This window comes from Culex quinquefasciatus, chromosome 3 (genome assembly GCF_015732765.1).
Source record: "Culex quinquefasciatus strain JHB chromosome 3, VPISU_Cqui_1.0_pri_paternal, whole genome shotgun sequence".
NCBI lineage: Eukaryota > Metazoa > Arthropoda > Insecta > Diptera > Culicidae > Culex > Culex quinquefasciatus.
The window spans coordinates 95,519,783-95,543,688 of NC_051863.1; positions in this window are offsets into that span (position 1 = coordinate 95,519,783).

Consider the following 23,906-nt stretch of genomic DNA (forward strand, 5'->3'; position numbering starts at 1 on the left):
TTTCGTACGCGTTATCGTTTCTCGCACTCCTGTCCATTCTTCTCGCATGTCCGCTGACGGCGGCGAAACCAGGGTGAGCCGATTGTAGTAATGGTTCAAGCGCGACACGATTGGCTCGAGGAAAGCGATATTGTTGCGTTCTATTCCCGTGATAATTTGGGGCAACAACCGATTGATCCGCGATTGACAGATTTTGATCTCCGACGAACCATCCACCACGTGAGACGAGGATGCGTAAATTCTCCCCGACTTCAAATCATCTTGCATAACTTTCTCTAGTGTCGTACACTTAATTCTGTGCGTCATCGGCCCAAGGCCTGCTACACCACGAAGCTCTAACTCAAAGTTGAGTTCTTCATTGCTCAGATCAATGGGATTAACCTCCATCATCTTCGCTGAACTCTCAAAAGGTCTTCAAAAGCAAAATTATCCCAAACAACAAGAACTTTAAAACATAACTTTAATTTTTGCCACAAATGGTTTACAAAATAGCTACAACATGAATCGGTACGGTATCAGAAAAACTCACCACGACGGGCTTACAAAGATCTCATTTTCACAGTTTCGTACAAACTAGGACTAATAACTACGTTTTCGCTACCAATTAAGTCTAATCGTTATAAACTACAGCCAAAATGCTGAAAAAAACTTGGGATTTTTTTGAAAAGGCGCCGAAGAATCGGTCAATAGACAGTACAAGGACATGTGAATTGATTGGCCTGCCCATGTTTGACCCCCCCACCCCTCCTCCTATACCGCTATCACAGTAGCAGTACAATTTACGAAGTTTTCCAAAGCGTTTTTAAAGTAAAAATAAATATTTGTATTATTCTATTATCACGAAGGACAAACATACCCCGCCCCCCCCCCCCACACTCTCCCCTCCTCTATCCATGTAATGGAACGTCCATGCATTACGTAACGGCATAATATCAAAGGGGAGGGGGGGTTCGAGGATTTATACAAAAAATGTATCGGAAATGTACTACCAGGGTGTAGAGGGGGCCTAAAAATATAAATATTTTGTTACGTAATTCACGAACGCTCCCTTAATATTTTAATGCTTTTGAGCAATTTACAAAACACGTGGAAGTGTGGAAGTTTTAGATGGGAGGAGGAGCTTCAAGTTTTTAGGAGGGCTGAAATTTATAAATAAAGTGCCCATATCGTTTGTTGATGGCCCCTAAGGGGTGATCTGCAAACAACGTAACTTATTTTGTTGACTTTTGTGCTTTTTAAATTAAATTTGAGGAAATAATAAAACTGTTTAGCTGCGCAACATAACATTTTTAATTGCGAACAACTAAACGTTGCATACAACTTATTTAGGTAAGTGTTCGTCCAACAACAAAGTGACAAAAGTTTGTAAAAAAAACAATCGAATCAAGTGATTTTTAATGTTTAGTGAATTTCACTGTAATATGGCCTACATAAGGGTGCAGGCTAAAAAAAATCGTTGCGTTGTGTTAGAATAAACCCTCACTTAAATCAGTTTATTATAAAGGGGCCATCCAGTAACCAAGTGATTACTTTTTTGAAAGTTTAAGATTTTTTTCCCCTTGTGAACATCGGTATATTTTGATTTGTTCAACAAGTTTCATAAAATACCTACTTTTATCGAGTTGCATTCAAACTTAAGTAACGGAATTTGTGAATGACCCATGTACAATTCTTCAGTAAATATGCTTGGAAACATTATATAAAAAATAGGGTAGAGTAGTCATCAATGAGACAACAATGATAAAATGGCTCTCACAAGTCGTAGTTTCAACCAATCAGGCTCATATTTGGGGGAAAGGTGTGTCTACTGGATACACGTCTGCCATATTAGTGGCTTTGGTTATGGACGCTCCCTTGAAAAGTAATTCATAAATGTTTGATTCTGGGGTGTAAAAGTAAATTATGAACAAAAAATACTTGTTCGCTCGTAGGCTGCCATTCACACCAAAACTAATATTTCTTCAAATTTCTTTCGACGTTCTATAGGGATTAAGTTGGGCTACAATGTCCTTTCATTAGATTTGGCCAAAATTTAGAATATACCCAGAATCCAGGGCTGTCTCAATGTTCCCCACTCATTTCAGCCCATGGGTAACAATGAGACACTTTGATTTTTCTTCAATAAACTTTTCAAAATCGATGGAAATCTTTCAAAACATGAATTAAAAGTGATTTTTGGCATATTTACAGAGTTTAAACTTCATTTAACCAAAAATACAAAGTTATTTGGTATTAATATATGGATTTTACAAAATTGTAATACTTTTTGTGTAACTTTTGTTATTAAAAGTTTCATGTTGGCAAAATTGCTCTAAAATGTTCAAGGCAAGTCACCTGCAATGGAACAATACAAAAACATGATGTTTTGCTAGAAAAAATGTTGATTTTCGTAGAGTGTCTCATTGTTCCCCAGCTGTCTCATTGTTCCTGCCAAGTGCGTCTACAATGAGACAGTTGAATAACTCTGGTTATAGATGTCGGATCGATCTCATATTTTTGTCAATGTTAGAACACACTAAAAGAATGATAATGCAACTAAAAGCTCATTAAAACATGCTGATGAAAAAATTAGAAAAATCGTTGAAAGTTGAAAACCAAAAGTGTCTCATTGATGACTACCCTACCCTATATAATATTTAGTAACCTTTTATCTTCAACAACCAACTAAGCATACACCTTTTTTGCCATGTGACCAATATGATTTAAAATTTCGTGACGTTGCAACGCAAACTTAAACCTGTTGTAACTTTGGATCTAGACAACCAATTTAGTCGCTCTAGGTTGCATTTGAAAGCTCTTTCAAAGTACAAAGAGCATCCGAAATATCAAAAGGATTGAATGTTTAGTTTTCTGTTGGCATAAACAAATGTCCCTTTTTCGTGACGTTGCAACGCAATAAAATGGTAAACTTACACTAGTTTGAAAAAATACTTAACTTAAGATAAACTGCGAATCCATGACATTTCCGTTTAGTACATCTAAAAACCTACAAAATGCAATCTAAAGAATAATTTTTGGAATTTATTTCGCTGAAAACCAGGAGTTTTTAGAAAAATGTTTTAAAACGATGATTTTATCATGAATTGATGCATAACTTAACCAACTTGTGCATAATGATATTCAAATGATCAATTAATGGAAACCATGATTTTTGAAGCTTCAAGTAGTCTAGAATCGAGGAAAAATATCCAAATAGCTCATACACGCTTTTCAAAATTTCATCCTAAGGTGTACATTGCCGGAGAATGTGTCATTGGAAGTTTGTATGTGTAAGTGTGAGTCTGTAGTGCATTATCTATTGCGTATTTCATAGATTTTTAGACAATCGTGCAAGTTGTGAAAAGCTCTCCAACAAAGTGCACACCTCAAACTACAGCAGAAAAAAACAATCTAAGACACACACCCTATTTTGAAACTGTCCTAAAGTGGTCGAAAGCAACAAAGCTCAGTCGAGACACGCACCACTGTAGGCGAGCGGGGGGGAGAAGGGGTAGGATTTCAAGTGTGCAAATATTTGGTGTGCAGTTATGATTTGCACAGGGGGAGAATTTGGTGCAAAGTGTGCAATAATAAGCATATAGTTTTGTTATAATAATAAAAAAAACATTTAGAAATCAACATATTAAAAAAATAACATTCAATTAATTAGAAATTAAAAAAAAACTAACTTAATCCACCTAAGTGGTTGATGCCTTCCTCACTTTTTACCAACAATGGGTAATATGAGTGGTTTGGATACATATTTCAGCAATTTTTTTAGATCCAGAAAACACACATATAACTTAAGTAATCATAACTCGAGACAGGGTTGCCAGATCTTCAATGTTTTGGACTCTTTGGAAAGGTTTTTCGATTTCCTAACCAACGATGGGTCGGATGGTGGATCCGGACATAGTTTACATACATTTAAGTGGGATCCGGCTTCAAAAAAGTGCATCAATATTACTAAAGTGGACATATCTCGAGACAGGGTTGCCAGATCTTCAATGTTTTGGACTCGTTGGAAAGATTTTTTGATAACCTAACCAACGATGGGTCAGATGGTGGATCCGGACATAGTTTACATACATTTAAGTGAGATCCGGCTTCCAAAAAGTACATAAATATTACTTAAGTGGCCATATCTCGAGACAGGGTTGCCAGATCTTCAATGTTTTGGACTCGTTGGAAAGGTTTATGGTTAACCTAATCAACGATGGGTCGGATGGTGGATCCGGACATAGTTTACATACATTTAAGTGAGATCCGGCTTCCAAAAAGCACATAAATATTACTTAAGTGGCCATATCTCGAGACAGGGTTGCCAGATCATCAATGTTTTGAACTCGTTTTAAGGGTTTTTTGATAACCTAACCAACGATAGGTCAGATGGTGGATTCGGACATAGTTTACATAAATTTAAGTGGGATCCGGCTTCAAAAAAGTGCATCAATATCACTTAAGTGGACATATCTCGAGACAGGGTGGCCAGATCTTCAATGTTTTGGACTCGTTGGAAAGGTTTTTTGATAACCTAACCAATTATGGGTCAGATGGTGGATCCGGACATAGTTTACATACATTTAAGTGAGATCCGGCTTCCAAAAAGTACATAAATATTACTTAAGTGGCCATATCTCGAGACAGGGTTGCCAGATCTTCAATGTTTGGACTCGTTGTAAAGTTTTTTTAATAACCTAACCAACGATGGGTCGGATGGTGGATCCGGACATAGTTTACATACATTTAAGTGGGATCCGGCTTCAAAAAAGTGCATCACTTAAGTGGCCATATCTCGAGACAGAGTTGCCAGATCTTCAATGTTTTGGACTCGTTGGAAAGGTTTTTTGATAAACTAACCAACGATGGGTCGGATGGTGGATCCGGACATAGTTTACATACATTTAAGTGAGATCCGGCTTCCAAAAAGTACATAAATATTACTTAAGTGGCCATATCTCGAGACAGGGTTGCCAGATCTTCAATGTTTTGGACTCGTTGGAAAGGTTTTTTGATAACCTAACTAACGATGGGTCGGATGGTGGATCCGGACATAGTTTACATACATTTAAGTGAGATCCGGCTTCCAAAAAGTACATAAATATTACTTAAGTGGCCATATCTCGAGACAGGGTTGCCAGATCTTCAATGTTTTGGACTCGTTGGAAAGGTTTTTTGATAACCTAACCAACGATGGGTCGGATGGTGGATCCGGACATAGTTTACATAAATTAAGGTGAGATCCGGCTTCCAAAAAGTACATAAATGTCACTTAAGTGGCCATATCTCGAGACAGGGTTGCCAGATCTTCAATGTTTTGGACTCGTTGGAAAGGTTTTTTGATAAACTAACCAACGATGGGTCGGATGGTGGATCCGGACATAGTTTACATACATTTAAGTGAGATCCGGCTTCCAAAAAGTACATAAATATTACTTAAGTGGCCATATCTCGAGACAGGGTTGCCAGATCTTCAATGTTTGGACTCGTTGGAAAGGTTTTTTGATAAACTAACCAACGATGGGTCGGATGGTGGATCCGGACATAGTTTACATACATTTAAGTGAGATCCGGCTTCCAAAAAGTACATAAATGTCACTTAAGTGGCCATATCTCGAGACAGGGTTGCCAGATCTTCAATGTTTTGGACTCGTTGGAAAGGTTTTTTGATAAACTAACCAACGATGGGTCGGATGGTGGATCCGGACATAGTTTACATACATTTAAGTGGGATCCGGCTTCAAAAAAGTGCATCAATATCACTTAAGTGGCCATATCTCGAGACAGAGTTGCCAGATCTTCAATGTTTTGGACTCGTTGGAAAGGTTTTTTGATAAACTAACCAACGATGGGTCGGATGGTGGATCCGGACATAGTTTACATACATTTAAGTGAGATCCGGCTTCCAAAAAGTACATAAATATTACTTAAGTGGCCATATCTCGAGACAGGGTTGCCAGATCTTCAATGTTTTGGACTCGTTGGAAAGGTTTTTTGATAACCTAACCAACGATGGGTCGGATGGTGGATCCGGACTTAGTTTACATACATTTAAGTGGGATCCGGCTTCAAAAAAGTGCATCAATATCACTTAAGTGGCCATATCTCGAGACAGAGTTGCCAGATCTTCAATGTTTTGGACTCGTTGGAAAGGTTTTTTGATAAACTAACCAACGATGGGTCGGATGGTGGATCCGGACATAGTTTACATACATTTAAGTAAGATCCGGCTTCCAAAAACTACATAAATATTACTTAAGTGGCTATATCTCGAGACAGGGTTGCCAGATCTTCAATGTTTTGAACTCGTTGGAAAGGTCTTTTGATTACCTAACCAACGATGGGTTGGATGATGGATCCGGACATAGTTTTCATTCATATAAGTGAGATCCGGATAAATGTGAAAACACATTTTTATATATAACTTTTGAACTACTTATCGAAACTTCAAACAATTCAATAGCGATGTATGGGACCCTAAACCAAGTCGAATGCAACCGGTTTGATCAAAATCGGTCCAGCCAGTGCTGAGAAAACTTGGCAAGAATTTTAAACACATACGTACATACAAACACACACATACACACACACACACATACACACATGCTTCGAGTCAGCAGATAGGAGTCATTGGAGGGGAAACTCCCAAGTCATCCGTATTGAACTTCGCCGGCGGTACCCCCTCAGGATGGAGTCCTGCTCAGAAGGACCGCGTTGCAGGAGGTCAGGAGGAGGGTCAACGAACTCTTTGATTTCATCAAAGACAAAAACAACGTCCACACCAGAATCAAACAGATGGTGAATGGAGTCAAGGCAGCCATGATTGCTGCAGAGCGCGAAAACAGTTCGCTGGTGGTGACGAGAACTTCACTGAAGCTGAGAGCTGAAAGAGCCGAAGAAGCGCTGGAGGCAAAACTGGAGGAGGAAGCGCTACGGGGGAAAGAACTGAAAACGCCGCCCGGCCCAAGCACAAAAAGGGACAGGGAAACGCCTGGAGAGGAGGAGGACGCAAAGAAGCAGAAGCAGGGGAATGGAGACAGTCCGGACCCAGCGAAGGAGCCAGAACCAGACCCAGGGAAGGAGAAGGAATGGGAGGTAAAGAAAAAGAAGCGGAAGAAAAAAGGGAAGCAGAACGAGGACACCCAAAAACCCAAGTTTCGCAGGGAGCGTAACAAAGGCGAGGCTTTGGTGGTCGAGGTGAAGGAAGGTGTTTCGTACGCAGACCTCCTCCGGAAAGTACGAACCGATCCGGAACTCAAGGAGCTTGGCGAGAACGTGGTTAAAACCAGGCGCACCCAGACCGGCGCGATGCTTTTTGAGCTGAAAAATGATCCCGCGGTCAAGAGTTCAGCTTTTAAGTCCCCCGTCGAGAAAGCCGTAGGCTACGAGTCGAAGGTGAGGGCGCTATCGCCGGAGACAACGATCGAGTGCAGGAACCTGGACGAGATCACGACGGAGGAAGAGCTAGAAGATGCGCTGATCGTTCTTCTGGATGACCGTACGACACCGATGGCAATCCGGTTGAGGAAAGCCTACGGCGGCACGCAAATTGCGTCGATCCAACTATCGACGCCTTCGGCGTCTAAGCTGCTGGAAGCCGGCAAGGTCAAAGTAGGGTGGTCGGTGTGCCCACTGGGGCCTGTTCCTCGTGTGACCCAGCAGATGACGAGGTGTTTCCGCTGTATGGGTTTCGGCCACCAGGCGAGAAATTGCGACGGTCCCGATCGAACCAGTTGCAGAAGGTGTGGTAGAGAAGGCCACATGGCAAGAGACTGCAAAAATAAGCCGAAGTGCATGCTCTGTAAAGAAGGAGATGGCAATAGTCACACGACGGGTGGCTTTAATTGCCCGGTCTATCAGAAGCTGGCCTCGGGCAAAAAGAAATGGAGGTGTCCCAGGTGAACCTCAATCACTGCGAAACTGCACAGCAACTGCTGTGGCAGTCGACCGCGGAGACGGGGTGTGACGTGGCAATTATTGCAGAACCGTACCGAGTTCCCCACGACAATGGAAACTGGATCGCGGATACAGCAAGAATGGCGGCGATACACGTGATGGGGCGGTACCCTAACAGGAAGTGGTCTCGAGAGCATTTGAAGGATTCGTGATCGCCAAAGTAAACGGAACCTTCTTCTGTAGCTGCTATGCTCCCCCAAGATGGACCTTGGAGCAGTTTCAGCAGATGCTGGATAGTCTGACCGACGAACTGATCGGACGAAGCCCGATCGTCATCGGAGGTGACTGCAACGCGTGGGCAGTCGAATGGGGTAGCAGATGCACCAATGCTAGGGGGCATAGCCTAATGGAAGCTCTGGCAAAGCTGGACGTTAGGCTGGCGAATCGCGGAACCAGCAGTACCTTCCGCAAAGACGGTCGTGAGTCCATTATCGACGTTACGTTCTGTAGCCCGCGGCTGGCGGCCGACATGAACTGGAGGGTAAGTGAAGACTATACCCATAGTGATCACCAAGCGATCCGGTACAGCATCGGGAGACGAGCCCCTGTACCAGATAGGAGCAGCCGATCCTACGGAAGGAAATGGAAGCTGCAGTACTTCGACGAGGGTCTCTTCGTGGAAGCGCTCCATTGGTGTGATGGTCCCCAAGACTTTTGAGTGGAATCGGCGGTTCAAGCATTCCCGGACAGGTTTCGAACAGTCCTGCAGAAATGCCTGGACGAAGGACACTTCCCCGACCCGTGGAAGGTTCAAAAGCTCGTGTTGCTGCCGAAGCCAGGCAAACCACCGGGGGACCCATCATCGTATAGGCCTATATGTTTGCTGGACACCCTCGGAAAGCTTCTGGAACGGATCATCCTTAACCGGCTGACCAAGTACATGGAGAGCGAGCATGGCTTAGCAGCGAGGCAGTTCGGCTTCCGTAAAGGGAGATCCACAGTGGACGCCATCCGGAAAGTGGTCGAGAAAGCCGACGAAGCACGGAGGAAAAAACGCAGGGGGAACCGTTGCTGCGCAATAGTCACGATTGACGTCAAGAACGCGTTCAACAGTGCGAGCTGGGCGGCCATAGCAGCAGCGCTGCACAAAATGAAGGTGCCTGACTATTTGTGCATGATCTTGAAGAGCTACTTCGAGAACCGCGTGCTGGTCTACGACACTGCCGATGGACAAAAACCGTTGTTGTTACCGCGGAGTTCCGCAGGGATCCATTCTGGGTTCAGCACTGTGGAACGGAATGTATGACGGAGTGTTGACACTGGGGCTACCCAACGGCGTAGAGATTGTTGGCTTTGCAGACGACATAGTGCTGACGGTAACCGGCGAAAATGTCGAGGAGGTCGAAATTCTGGCTACGGAGGCCATTGCAATGATCGAGAACTGGATGCTCGAGGTGAAGCTGCGGATCGCTCACCACAAGACGGAGATGATACTGGTTAGTACCCACAAAAAGGTGCAGCAGGCCCAGATACACGTTGGGGAACACGTAGTGCACTCGAAGAGAGCGCTCAAGTACCTCGGGGTGATGGTGGATGACCGGCTGAACTTCAACAGCCACGTCGATTACGCCTGCGAGAAGGCGGCGAAGGCGATCATGGCACTGTCGAGGATGATGCCGATCAACGCTGGACCCAGAAGCAGTAGGCGCCGTCTCTTGGCAAGTGTCGCGACGTCCATACTTAGGTACGGCGGACCGGTATGGTGGACAGAACGCAGAGACTGATGGCCATGCGGGTTGCAAGCGCGTACAGGACCATCTCGTCGGAAGCGATTGGCGTTATAGCCGAATCGCTGGCAAGGTGGCAACGTGAGTGGGACACTACGGAGGAAGGCAGATGGACGCATCGGCTTATCCCGTCCGTATCCGCGTGGGTGAACAGAAAGCACGGAGAGGTCACCTTCCACCTCACACAGTTCCTGTCGGGCCATGGCTGCTTCAGGAAGTACCTGCACAGGTTCGGACATGCAGAGTCTCCTCTCTGTCCGGACTGCGTCGATTGTGAGGAAACACTGGAGCACGTGGTGTTCGGCTGCCCTCGCTTCGAAGCAGCGCGAAGCGAAATGCTGGCCATTATCGGAGCAGACACCAGCCCGGATAATGTGGTGCGAACAATGTGCAGCGACATCGCCAAGTGGACTGCGGTCGTCGGAGCGGTGACGCAGATCACTTCGGCTCTCCAGCGGAAATAGAGAGACGATCAGAGGAGGAACGACTAGGAGCCTAGTCGAAAACCTACGAGTGTGGCTGTGAAGGAGAGCACGTTATGATGGTCGGCTCTACCAAATCGGTACACGTCTCGATGGTCACAGGAGTCGAGAACCTACGAGTGTGGCTGTGAAGGAGAGCACGTTATGACGGTTGGCTCTACCAAATCGGTACACGTCTCGATGGTCCAAGGAGAGGGCTGCATATGACTAGCCGATCAAAAGCAACGCGATTCTTGGGCGCGGTTAAACCCTCGCATGGACTCATATGTATGTGGAACAGGAAATGGTTCTAGTACCCGGCATGGATCTTATAAGTAGACTAGTGAAGAAAATGCAACGCCTCCCCCCGAAGTTATACCGAAAGGTGGTCCCGGGGGGAAAAGGGCATGGCGTTCAAGGGCTGGTTTAGTGGGTCGGGAAATTCGTTTTTCTCAACCCCACACTACCTGAGAAATTAATTCTCAGGTGTCTGGTAGCAGATTCCGACCTTGTAAAAAAAAAACACACACACACACACACACACAGACATTTGTTCAGTTTTCGATTCTGAGTCGATAGGTATACATAAATATAGGTCTACGAGCTGTTTTTCAAAGGTTCAATTTTCGAGTAGGATTATAGCCTTACCTCAGTGAGGAAGGCAAAACGAACCAGTTCTTACTCCGAAGTTAGTTAAAGAATTTAAGAATTTAAGAATTTAAGAATTTAAGAATTTAAGAATTTAAGAATTTAAGAATTTAAGAATTTAAGAATTTAAGAATTTAAGAATTTAAGAATTTAAGAATTTAAGAATTTAAGAATTTAAGAATTTAAGAATTTAAGAATTTAAGAATTTAAGAATTTAAGAATTTAAGAATTTAAGAATTTAAGAATTTAAGAATTTAAGAATTTAAGAATTTAAGAATTTAAGAATTTAAGAATTTAAGAATTTAAGAATTTAAGAATTTAAGAATTTAAGAATTTAAGAATTTAAGAATTTAAGAATTTAAGAATTTAAGAATTTAAGAATTTAAGAATTTAAGAATTTAAGAATTTAAGAATTTAAGAATTTAAGAATTTAAGAATTTAAGAATTTAAGAATTTAAGAATTTAAGAATTTAAGAATTTAAGAATTTAAGAATTTAAGAATTTAAGAATTTAAGAATTTAAGAATTTAAGAATTTAAGAATTTAAGAATTTAAGAATTTAAGAATTTAAGAATTTAAGAATTTAAGAATTTAAGAATTTAAGAATTTAAGAATTTAAGAATTTAAGAATTTAAGAATTTAAGAATTTAAGAATTTAAGAATTTAAGAATTTAAGAATTTAAGAATTTAAGAATTTAAGAATTTAAGAATTTAAGAATTTAAGAATTTAAGAATTTAAGAATTTAAGAATTTAAGAATTTAAGAATTTAAGAATTTAAGAATTTAAGAATTTAAGAATTTAAGAATTTAAGAATTTAAGAATTTAAGAATTTAAGAATTTAAGAATTTAAGAATTTAAGAATTTAAGAATTTAAGAATTTAAGAACTTAAGAATTTAAGAATTTAAGAACTTAAGAATTTAAGAATTTAAGAATTAAGAACTTAAGAATTTAAGAATTTAAGAATTTAAGAATTTAAGAATTTAAGAATTTAAGAATTTAAGAATTTAAGAATAAGAATTTAAGAATTTAAGAATTTAAGAATTTAAGAATTTAAGAATTTAAGAATTTAAGAATTTAAGAATTTAAGAATTTAAGAATTTAAGAATTTAAGAATTTAAGAATTTAAGAATTTAAGAATTTAAGAATTTAAGAATTTAAGAATTTAAGAATTTAAGAATTTAAGAATTTAAGAATTTAAGAATTTAAGAATTTAAGAATTTAAGAATTTAAGAATTTAAGAATTTAAGAATTTAAGAATTTAAGAATTTAAGAATTTAAGAATTTAAGAATTTAAGAATTTAAGAATTTAAGAATTTAAGAATTTAAGAATTTAAGAATTTAAGAATTTAAGAATTTAAGAATTAAGAATTTAAGAATTTAAGAATTTAAGAATTTAAGAATTTAAGAATTTAAGAATTTAAGAATTTAAGAATTTAAGAATTTAAGAATTTAAGAATTTAAGAATTTAAGAATTTAAGAATTTAAGAATTTAAGAATTTAAGAATTTAAGAATTTAAGAATTTAAGAATTTAAGAATTTAAGAATTTAAGAATTTAAGAATTTAAGAATTTAAGAATTTAAGAATTTAAGAATTTAAGAATTTAAGAATTTAAGAATTTAAGAATTTAAGAATTTAAGAATTTAAGAATTTAAGAATTTAAGAATTTAAGAATTTAAGAATTTAAGAATTTAAGAATTTAAGAATTTAAGAATTTAAGAATTTAAGAATTTAAGAATTTAAGAATTTAAGAATCCCAAGAATTTAAGAATTTAAGAATTTAAGAATTTAAGAATTAAGAATTTAAGAATTTAAGAATTTAAGAATTTAAGAATTTAAGAATTTAAGAATTTAAGAATTTAAGAATTTAAGAATTTAAGAATTTAAGAATTTAAGAATTTAAGAATTTAAGAATTTAAGAATTTAAGAATTTAAGAATTTAAGAATTTAAGAATTTAAGAATTTAAGAATTTAAGAATTTAAGAATTTAAGAATTTAAGAATTTAAGAATTTAAGAATTTAAGAATTTAAGAATTTAAGAATTTAAGAATTTAAGAATTTAAGAATTTAAGAATTTAAGAATTTAAGAATTTAAGAATTTAAGAATTTAAGAATTTAAGAATTTAAGAATCCAAGAACTTAAGAACTCAAGAATTTAAGAATTTAAGAATTTAAGAATTTAAGAACCAAGAATTTAAGAATTTAAGAATTTAAGAATTTAAGAATTTAAGAATTTAAGAATTTAAGAACTTAAGAATTTAAGAATTTAAGAATTTAAGAATTTAAGAATTTAAGAATTTAAGAATTTAAGAATTTAAGAATTTAAGAATTTAAGAATTTAAGAATTTAAGAATTTAAGAATTTAAGAATTTAAGAATTTAAGAATTTAAGAATTTAAGAATTTAAGAATTAAGAATTTAAGAATTTAAGAATTTAAGAATTTAAGAATTTAAGAATTTAAGAATTTAAGAATTTAAGAATTTAAGAATTTAAGAATTTAAGAATTTAAGAATTTAAGAATTTAAGAATTTAAGAATTTAAGAATTTAGAATTTAAGAATTTAAGAATTTAAGAATTTAAGAATTTAAGAATTTAAGAATTTAAGAATTTAAGAATTTAAGAATTTAAGAATTTAAGAATTTAAGAATTTAAGAATTTAAGAATTTAAGAATTTAAGAATCTAAGAATTTAAGAATTTAAGAATTTAAGAATTTAAGAATTTAAGAATTTAAGAATTTAAGAATTTAAGAATTTAAGAATTTAAGAATTTAACTTAAGAATTTAAGAATTTAAGAATTTAAGAATTTAAGAATTTAAGAATTTAAGAATTTAAGAATTTAAGAATTTAAGAATTTAAGAATTTAAGAATTAAAGAATTAAAGAATTAAAGAATTAAAGAATTAAAGAATTTAAGAATTTAAGAATTTAAGAATTTAAGAATTTAAGAATTTAAGAATTTAAGAATTTAAGAATTTAAGAATTTAAGAATTTAAGAATTTAAGAATTTAAGAATTTAAGAATTTAAGAATTTAAGAATTTAAGAATTTAAGAACTTAAGAATTTAAGAATTTAAGAATTTAAGAATTTAAGAATTTAAGAATTTAAGAATTTAAGAATTTAAGAATTTAAGAATTCCAAGAATTTAAGAATTTAAGAATTTAAGAATTTAAGAATTTAAGAACTTAAGAATTTAAGAATTTAAGAATTAAGAATTTAAGAATTTAAGAATTTAAGAATTTAAGAATTTAAGAATTTAAGAATTAAGAATTTAAGAATTTAAGAATTTAAGAATTTAAGAATTTAAGAATTTAAGAATTTAAGAATTTAAGAATTTAAGAATTTAAGAATTTAAGAATTTAAGAATTTAAGAATTTAAGAATTTAAGAATTTAAGAATTTAAGAATTTAAGAATTTAAGAATTTAAGAATTTAAGAATTTAAGAATTTAAGAATTTAAGAATTTAAGAATTTAAGAATTTAAGAATTTAAGAACCGTCATCAGGGGTGACATTGGGTCTGGGGGGTGAAATTGGGTCATACAAAAATGCTGAAATTTGTATGACCCAATCTCACCCCCCAGACCCAATGTCACCCCTGATGACGGAATTTAAGAATTTAAGAATTTAAGAATTTAAGAATTTAAGAATTTAAGAATTTAAGAATTTAAGAATTTAAGAATTTAAGAATTTAAGAATTTAAGAATTTAAGAATTTAAGAATTTAAGAATTTAAGAATTTAAGAATTTAAGAATTTAAGAATTTAAGAATTTAAGAATTTAAGAATTTAAGAATTAAGAATTAAGAATTTAAGAATTTAAGAATTTAAGAATTTAAGAATTTAAGAATTTAAGAATTTAAGAATTTAAGAATTTAAGAATTTAAGAATTTAAGAATTTAAGAATTTAAGAATTTAAGAATTTAAGAATTTAAGAATTTAAGAATTTAAGAATTTAAGAATTTAAGAATTTAAGAATCAAGAATTTAAGAATTTAAGAATTTAAGAATTTAAGAATTTAAGAATTTAAGAATTTAAGAATTTAAGAATTAAGAATTTAAGAATTTAAGAATTTAAGAATTTAAGAATTTAAGAATTTAAGAATTTAAGAATTTAAGAATTTAAGAATTTAAGAATTTAAGAATTTAAGAATTAAGAATTAAGAATCCCAAGAATCAAGAATTTAAGAATCCTAAGAATTTAAGAATCAAGAATTTAAGAATCCCAAGAATTTAAGAATTTAAGAATAAGAATTTAAGAATCCAAGAATTTAAGAATTTAAGAATTTAAGAATTTAAGAATTTAAGAATTTAAGAATTTAAGAATTTAAGAATTTAAGAATTTAAGAATTTAAGAATTTAAGAATTTAAGAATTTAAGAATTTAAGAATTAAGAACTTAAGAATTTAAGAATTTAAGAATTTAAGAATTTAAGAATTTAAGAATTTAAGAATTTAAGAATTTAAGAATTTAAGAATTTAAGAATTTAAGAATTTAAGAATTTAAGAATTTAAGAATTTAAGAATTTAAGAATTTAAGAATTTAAGAATTTAAGAATTTAAGAATTTAAGAATTTAAGAATTTAAGAATTTAAGAATTTAAGAATTTAAGAATTTAAGAATTTAAGAATTTAAGAATTTAAGAATTTAAGAATTTAAGAATTTAAGAATTTAAGAATTTAAGAATTTAAGAATTAAGAATTTAAGAATTTAAGAATTTAAGAATTTAAGAATTTAAGAACCTAAGAATTTAAGAATCCTAAGAATTTAAGAATTTAAGAATTTAAGAATTTAAGAACTTAAGAATTTAAGAATCCAAGAATTTAAGAATTTAAGAACTTAAGAATTAAGAACTTAAGAATTTAAGAATTTAAGAATTTAAGAATTTAAGAATTTAAGAATTTAAGAATTTAAGAATTTAAGAATTTAAGAATTTAAGAATTTAAGAATTTAAGAATTTAAGAATTTAAGAATTTATGAATTTAAGAATTTAAGAATTTAAGAATTTAAGAATTTAAGAATTTAAGAATTTAAGAATTTAAGAATTTAAGAATTTAAGAATTTAAGAATTTAAGAATTTAAGAATTTAAGAATTTAAGAATTTAAGAATTTAAGAATTTAAGGCGCTGCGCATATTCCGCACATCAAGCAGGCTTCTTCTCCACTTGCGGCTGATGCAGATGTGGTCGATCTGATTCTCCGTTCTTCCAACACGTGACACCCACGTGACTTTGTGCACTGAGCGATGGGGAAAGAGCGATCCCCCAATCACCAAGTTCTGGGTATCACAGAACTCTGTAAACATCTCACCGTTCTCGCTCATTTCTCCAAGACCATGGGGCCCCATGATGCGCTCCAGGTCTGTGTTGTCAGAGCCTATCTTCGCGTTGAAGTCGCCTGCGTAGATTCGGATGTCACCCTTCGGGATCTCGTTGACAACTCCGCTCAGTTGACTGTAAAACTCCTCTTTTTCCTGCAAGTCGGCAGCATCCGTCGGCGCGTAAACTTGAACGAAGGGCAGGTTTCTGACCCGCGTCCTGAATCTAGCCACGATTATTCGCTCGTTTATTGGCTTCCTACTCGCCCGTACCCGGTTGGCACGTTGAGTGTTTTCGCTTCGCAAGCCAGAGTACAGCAGAACCTGCCTGGTAGGCATCTTGTTTATTTGTTTATTTGTTTATTTGAATCATCCGACAACTTGTGGTCTTAATGATAAAACTTAACTTAACTAAAGACAAATGCTAACAACATGAAACACAAAAACAGATTAAAGCTGGTGAGAGTACCAGAGTCGGGCTCGTTGTTGAAACTGCGGGGTGGAGATGTTGGGATCGTACAGGTGAGAAAATACGTTGAATCGGCTACACATGAAACGAACTGGTTCGTGCTGTCCATAGTTGGTGTTGCGGTGAGCAAGTTGTAGATATTGGCGTTGACGAAGTGGCCGAGCAGGTGTGTAGATTTGAATTTGAGCGCGAATCCAAGGAGTGTCAACTTCACCGGCCAGTACTTTGGCAACAAACGTTGCTTGTGAGACGTGCCGCCTCCGCTCGAGAGTCTCTAGCTGCAAGACACGACAACGTTCTTCGTACGTGTTCCAACCGGCAGGATTCCTTGCACGGCGAAGGGCAAGCCGGGTGAATTTTCGCTGAACTGATTCGATTTTAGCAGTCCAAGTGCTCTGGTACGGACACCACACTACGGAACAGAACTCGAGGATGGATCTTACCAGCGCGCAGTATAATGAACGTAAGCACGCGACATCTCGGAAGTCATCAGCGATCCTAAAGATGAATCCAAGCTGTCGATTGGCTCTGGACACGATGTCATGGAGGTGGATAGTGAAACACAATTTGCTATCAAGGGTAACGCCCAGGTCACGTACTTGGGTTACCCGAGCAAGAGTGTTTCCGGCGATGGCATAGTCGAAGACCACGGGTTTGAGTTTACGGTGGAAAGAGATTGTGCTACACTTTTCTATGCTGATCGTCAGGAAGTTACGCACGCACCATTCGTTAAAGTGGTTTAACTGTCTTTGCAGAGCTGAGCAGTTCAAAACGCTTCTAACAACGGTGAAGATTTTGACATCATCAGCGTAAAACAACCGGCACCCTTCGCTTAGCAGCATCGACAGTTCGTTGGCAAAAAGTATGAACAGTAACGGACCTAAATTACTGCCTTGAGGAACGCCAGAGAGACTTATGAATATGTCTGACTCAGAGTTCCCGATCTTGACTCGCAGAATCCGGTTGGTGAGGTAAGACTTCAGCCAACGAACGAGACTGGCGGAGACTCCGAGTCTTTCCAGTCGTTTTAGCAAAACTCCGTGGTCAACCCGATCGAACGCCGCCTTCAAGTCTGTGTACACTGCGTCGACTTGAGCTCCAGCATCCATTTCTTGAAGACAATGTGACACGAATTGAGCAAGATTCGTGACAACAGAGCGTTTAGGTAGAAGCCATGCTGATCCTTGGAAATGTAGTTTTTGCAAGAGTCAAACAGAACATTATTGACCAGAATTTCGAAAACCTTCGAACAAGCCGAGAGAGAGGTGATTCCACGGTAATTTTTGACGCTGCTTTTGTCACCTTTCTTGTGCACCGGGAACATAAAAGAGGCTTTCCACTTATCCGGGAAGGTGCTTTGCCGCAAAGATAGGTTGAACAGGCAGGTCAAGGGGGAAAGGAGTGCACCAGAACATCGTTTGATAACCGAAGAGGGAATTCCGTCGGGACCGGGCGAATAGGAGAGTTTGAGCTTGTTAATAGCAGCAGATACTTGGCAATTCGCAACTTCCGTGAGAGAACACTCGATAGCATTGATGGGAGTGTTCCTTGTGGCTTCGATAATTTCCGCCTCCGAAGCGAACCTGGAATTGAACGCGTCCTTGAAGTGGGCAGCAAACAGGGCACATTTCTCCTCTGAAGTCGCAGCAGCAACATCGTCCAGGTATAATGTGGGTGGCAGACCGTCCGCTTTTCTTTTGAGTTCACGAATGACCAAAAGTTCTTAGGATTTCTCCGGAGATCACGCTGCGTCCTTATGACGTATCGCCTGTAGAGGGTGCGGTTGTACCCCCGGTATCTTTTGCTGGCAAGGTTGAATTTGGATTTGAAGAAAGGCGAGCGGTGATTGCTGAATTCTTGGAGAGCAGCTGTTTTGAGTCGGTTTAGTTTCCGTAGGGTTGGGTTTGACCACGGGGGTTTCTGGGGAGGCCTTCGTAACGGGACATGTTCGGTAAAAAGGTTGTTCAAAATCGATTGAAAAGCATCCACTGCAGCATCGATGCTCGGGGCAGTTCTAAGAAACTCCAGTCAATCCTGCTCAGCTCTTCTTGAATCGCTGCGTAGTTGGCCTTCCTGAAGTTGAACGATTGCTGAGAGTTGAGTGGTGGTTCGGCAGTTGCAGAGGGCGCGGGAACATCGACGAACATTTCGAGCGCCGGATGCGCAATATCCTGCGGAAGCAACGGGTCCACGGCTGCGAGAACAGCGCAGTTGGGCAGCGCAACTTCATTCACCAATACAAGGTCGAGGCAATTGTTGTAGACATTGACGCAGGGGTTGAGCTGACTAAGTCCATGTAGGTTGAAGCCGTCGATGAGGTAACTGCTAACAAGCGGGACACGAGATTGTACTGGGTCGATTTCAAGTCCGCCTTCTTCCGAGGGAATCCATTTCAGCCCAGGTTGATTGTAGTCACCAAATTGAATGAACGAATCGTTTAAGTTGAGGTGGGAGAGGACGTTACCGATGGATTCTAGATGATCCTTAATCAGATCTATGCTGCGATTTAAGCCCGGTGGAAGATAGAACGCCCCTATACAAACGCGCTGTGATGCGCCTACGGTCAACCTAACCCATAGTTGTTCTAGCGTGTCACAAACAGGAGTGGGGTCAAGCACACAGTCCAGGCGAGACGAAATAGCAATCAGGACACCTCCTCCGCTCTTTTGTCGCTGTTCCGCTCGTTTCTGTCATTCCTGAAAACCCGATACGTCGATCCAAACAGTTGAGGGGAAAGGATCTCAATATCCAGCCAAGTTTCAGTCAGGACGATGACGTCATAATCGCACTCAGTGACGGCAAGGAAAAAGGCATCAATTTTTGTTCGGAGTCCGCGAACATTCTGATAGTAGATGCGGAGTTTGCAGGGGGTTGAAGTGCCTTTAGCGTTGATCGTAGAAGGGAAGGCCACCGAGCTGGAAGTTGGGCGAGCATCAGACAGGGGATTTTGCAAACCAGAAGGGTACTTGCCGAGGGTTGCCGTTTGAGAGACCCCTCCCCCGGCACCGACACCAGCACCAGGACGGCTCTGAAGGCTGCAACAGGCTGGTCTTATCAGGCGGTGGCTGGGTGACGACGTGGTGGTGTCGGGCAGGCGAGGGACTCTCACATGGCTTTCTACGGCGCGTCCTGGCGATGACCGGAAAACTCGTACAGCGTTTGGTGTCCTGACTGGAGGCGATGTGGTGCACGAACTGGAAGTTGGGCGAGCATCAGGCAATGGATTTTGCAAACTAGAATGGTACTTGCCGAGGGTTGCCGTTTGAGAGACCCCTCCCCCGGCACCGACACCAGCACCAGGACGGCTCTGAAGGCTGCAACAGGCTGAACTTATCAGGCGGTGGCTGGGTGACGACGTGGTGGTGTCGGGCAGGCGAGGGACTCTCACATGGCTTTCTACGGCGCGTCCTGGCGATGACCGGAAAGCTCGTACAGCGTTTGGTGTCCTGACTGGAGGCGATGTGCGTCCTGGCGATGACCGGAAAGCTCGTACAGCGTTTGGTGTCCTGACCGAAGGCGATGTAGATGATATGGCGCACGAGCTGGAAGTTGGACGAGCATCAGGCAAGGAATATTGCGATATAGAGGGTACTTGCCGAGGGTTGCCGTTTGAGAGACCCTCCCCGGCACCGACACCAGCACCAGGACGGCTCTGAAGGCTGCAACAGGCTGGTCTTATCAGGCGGTGGCTGGGTGACGACGTGGTGGTGTCGGGCAGGCGAGGGACTCTCACGTGGCTTTCTACGGCGCGTCCTGGCGATGCAGCTAAAGATGGTCGCGTTACTCTTCCATGCTCTCTACCCCGAGATTCGGATTCTCCGATCCGTCCCCCGTAGCAGGGAGATTCGGTGGCGTAGATTCCGGAGTAGTCGTAGTCCCTGTTGCTCCTGAAGCAGTCGGGTTTGCAGACGCTGTTGCTATCGGCGCCCAAAAAATTTCCGTTGATCTGTCCTCAAACTCGCGGAAAATCAGACCTTGCGGCCAAGTGGAGGTTGCCAGAGCTTTCTCTTTCAGCGAGGTGTCCATCCCGATTTTGAACGAGATGAACGACATCGTGTTGACGTCCTTGCCTTTGGCAACAAGTCTGGTGACTTCCACATCCTGGACACCAAGGCGCTCGACCGCAAGTTTTGTCACTTGGTCCACGGTGACGGTACGAGAAATCCTTGTCATGTACAACCAGAACTTCGGCGTTGGTGCAGCCACAAGCATGGAGCTAAAGCTCGGTGAGACAGGATTGCCTGTCCCTTGCAGCAAGGGCTGAGATTGCTTCTTGGGTTCTAGCTTGTCGTGGAAAAGTTTTTTCCTTAGGTCCGGATTGTCCCTAGGGCGAGTTTGAGTTCTTCAGGGAAGCAAAGTTGGAGCGGATTTCGGCCTTCAGTTCCGTGAGTTCACTCTTCATTTCGGCCACACTTTGGCTGTGAGTATCCACCAGCGATTCCTGGCCGGACATGAAGGCAGAGTGAACCGATTTGCGGTGGCGCATGTCCAACAGCATGGTGGTACAAGACCGACACATCCAGAAGACTTGCCTGTTCCCGTCGACTGCCGCGAGTAGACTTTCCGAGACGCCGCTGCACTTCAGGTGAAACACAGCGCTGCAATATCCCTGGCAGCAGATTTGGTGTCCAGAGACCTCATTTGAGCACGAGTGGCACACTGCCGCAACTTTCGACATCTTTACACTGCAGTTTTTTCCGTGTATGAAGAGTAGGTTTCAGCTATCCGACAGTAGATGGCGCACCGAATCGTCAGCGTGGGAACAAACGATGATGATGATGATTATCACGAACGGAGCAGCAACGAAGATGACGACGACGAATTCTGAGGTTGCTGAACTGTTTCGATCCACGAAAATAAGCGCCAGAGATAATACCACCAACTAACACCGATCGGAGATGCGGAGAACACTTAAGCAACGGTTCGAATTAGTTTAAAAATAAACGGGTAAGTTTAACACACTAAAAACCACTGGGAAAACGAGACACAGTGAAGAACGTGATGTAAACAAACAATGGCGAATTGTGCTCTGCTGAGTCCGGCCAACGGACTTCGCTCAGACCCAAGATGTCTAGCTTCAGCCGAACTGCCTCCCTCCCTAGCGTTTCCAACTTACCCGCCTGGGCAAGCGTCAGTACATTCCATGTTCCGATTCGTGTCCGTGTTTTCATGCCAAGGGTTGTTCCATTCCTCCAGTCTGTTTTCCTTCTAGCGGTTTCAGTAGCCCTCAGTCCACTTTCGGGCTCCATAAGTGGCTAGCCTAAGGAGCCCTAGCCTCGCGGTGGACTACCACCTACGCTGCAAGGCCAGCTGTAGCCTTGTCGCCACAGTTACTACGCTTGCTCGCTCTTTTCCGTGCACTTCACTTTTTCTCCAAAACTTCCACATTTTGTTCGACAACCAACGCTCGAGAAATATGTGTGTCGTGACTTCTTTGTTCGTCTATGTGACGCAATTCGCGCGCGACCCGACCGGGGCACTCGCCTGTGTGGCTTGTTTGTAGCACAAAGGGTGATGACGACGATGACCCTTCTTGCGCCGATGATGCCACCACTTCACTGATCACTTTGTTTACACTCTTGGGGAACCAGAACTTTGTGGCCACTTTTCCGCTTGGTCACAGATTCCCGCATCAGGACAACACTCAAAAATGGTTCCCGGTCACGCCCTGATTCGGCAAGTACCACACACGGTCGCGATCGAACAAATTTTCGGCGATTTTTATTGCACTAAACGGGACCGCACGTGACTACGATGCAAAGCACCACTACGACGAAGTAACTTTCAATCCGAATAAATGCATGGTAGTATCCAAAAACTTTCCAACTTTTACATTTTTTTCTTAGGCCCAAAATAATAAAATCCAGCGAAAATGCCAAACAAATTAATTTTCGAAATTCCGCTAATTCCAAACATATCAAATAGAAATGAAAATAAAACATTTGATGATTCACTGTCTAGGAACATAAAAAGTATCATGAATTTTGGCGGCCATGCCATGTTCACAAAAACAGTCCATGACCGGGTCGGCAAGCGTCGCCTTAGGATTTTTTCGCTTTTGAGTTGTAGTTGGATAGATCTTCATTGTTTCCATTGATGCAAGTTTTTACCTGTTCGTCCTTTTGCTTTGGATCTGCTACCTGTAAAGTCTCATCTGGAGGTAACCGCCATGATCCTCCTGCACCACCTGCTCGATCTGTAGGCACATTTGCGTGCATTACAGAAACCCGTCGAGAAAATGATTAGTTGATTGTGTGACGCCACGATTGTTTTTCTAACTATATCTATTAGATGCAAAATTATTAATAATTCGGTTTGCATGTATTTATGAGTTTGTTTATCTGAAAAGAAGATACATGGGAAACAGGAATTAGTTGCTGGGTGCAATTCAAGGGTTGAGTGCCGTACTAGTGTAGCGAGCGACCCACATCTTTTTCACTTTAGATTAAATCCCCGATGCAATAATGTGCGATTGGACTTTGACCCATGATAAGGAGATCTCATCTAGCTGTGAAATTAAAGAGAACCGTGAAGCCACTCAAATCATAATTAGTCTACAGCCAAATTACCTCCAGGGGAACTTGGCCCAGTTAGCATAACTTCACAGTTCTCTATTCAAGATCAAACGAAGGGCCGGCTGAGGCGATGTCGTTTGTGCGTTCGGGTTTTCACACGCGCGAAACCAGATGGCCCATGTGTTGTATTCTGGTTAAACGTGCAAACCAATACCAACGCGAGGGAAAAGGGAACTGTCATTAAACAGAAAGTTGGAAAATAAATAGACACGCGGTTTACACTCCATACAATTTTTTTAAAATGTGTATGAAAATTTTGTTACGAGGAGGGGGGGGGGGAGGGGGGTTCCAAAATTCATTTTTTGCGTTATGTAATAAAAGAACGCTCCCTCCCGAGCATGGGTAAATAACAAGGGAAATGCGTAATAATAGTTTTCTCTGGTATCAATTCCAAATTTTGGTATTCCTGGACCTTTTAAAATTTGTCTTAAGGACTATACAAGAGCAAAATGTGGTATCATACCAATTTAAGGTATTGTTTTGATATTGCAAAATGGAACACCTGACGGGGTGTTTCACCAAACTGCCGCCAGGTTCGCATTCTCTACCAACTCACACGAAATCGGGAAAAGTTGCCCCGACCCCTCTTCGATTTGCGTGAAACTTTGTCCTAAGGGGTAACTTTTGTCTCTGATCACGAATCCGAGGTCCGTTTTTTGATATCTCGTGACGGAGGGGCGGTACGACCCCTTCCATTTTTGAACATGCGAAAAAAGAGGTGTTTTTCAATAATTTGCAGCCTGAAAAGGTGATGAGATGGAAATTTGGTGTCAAAGGGACTGTC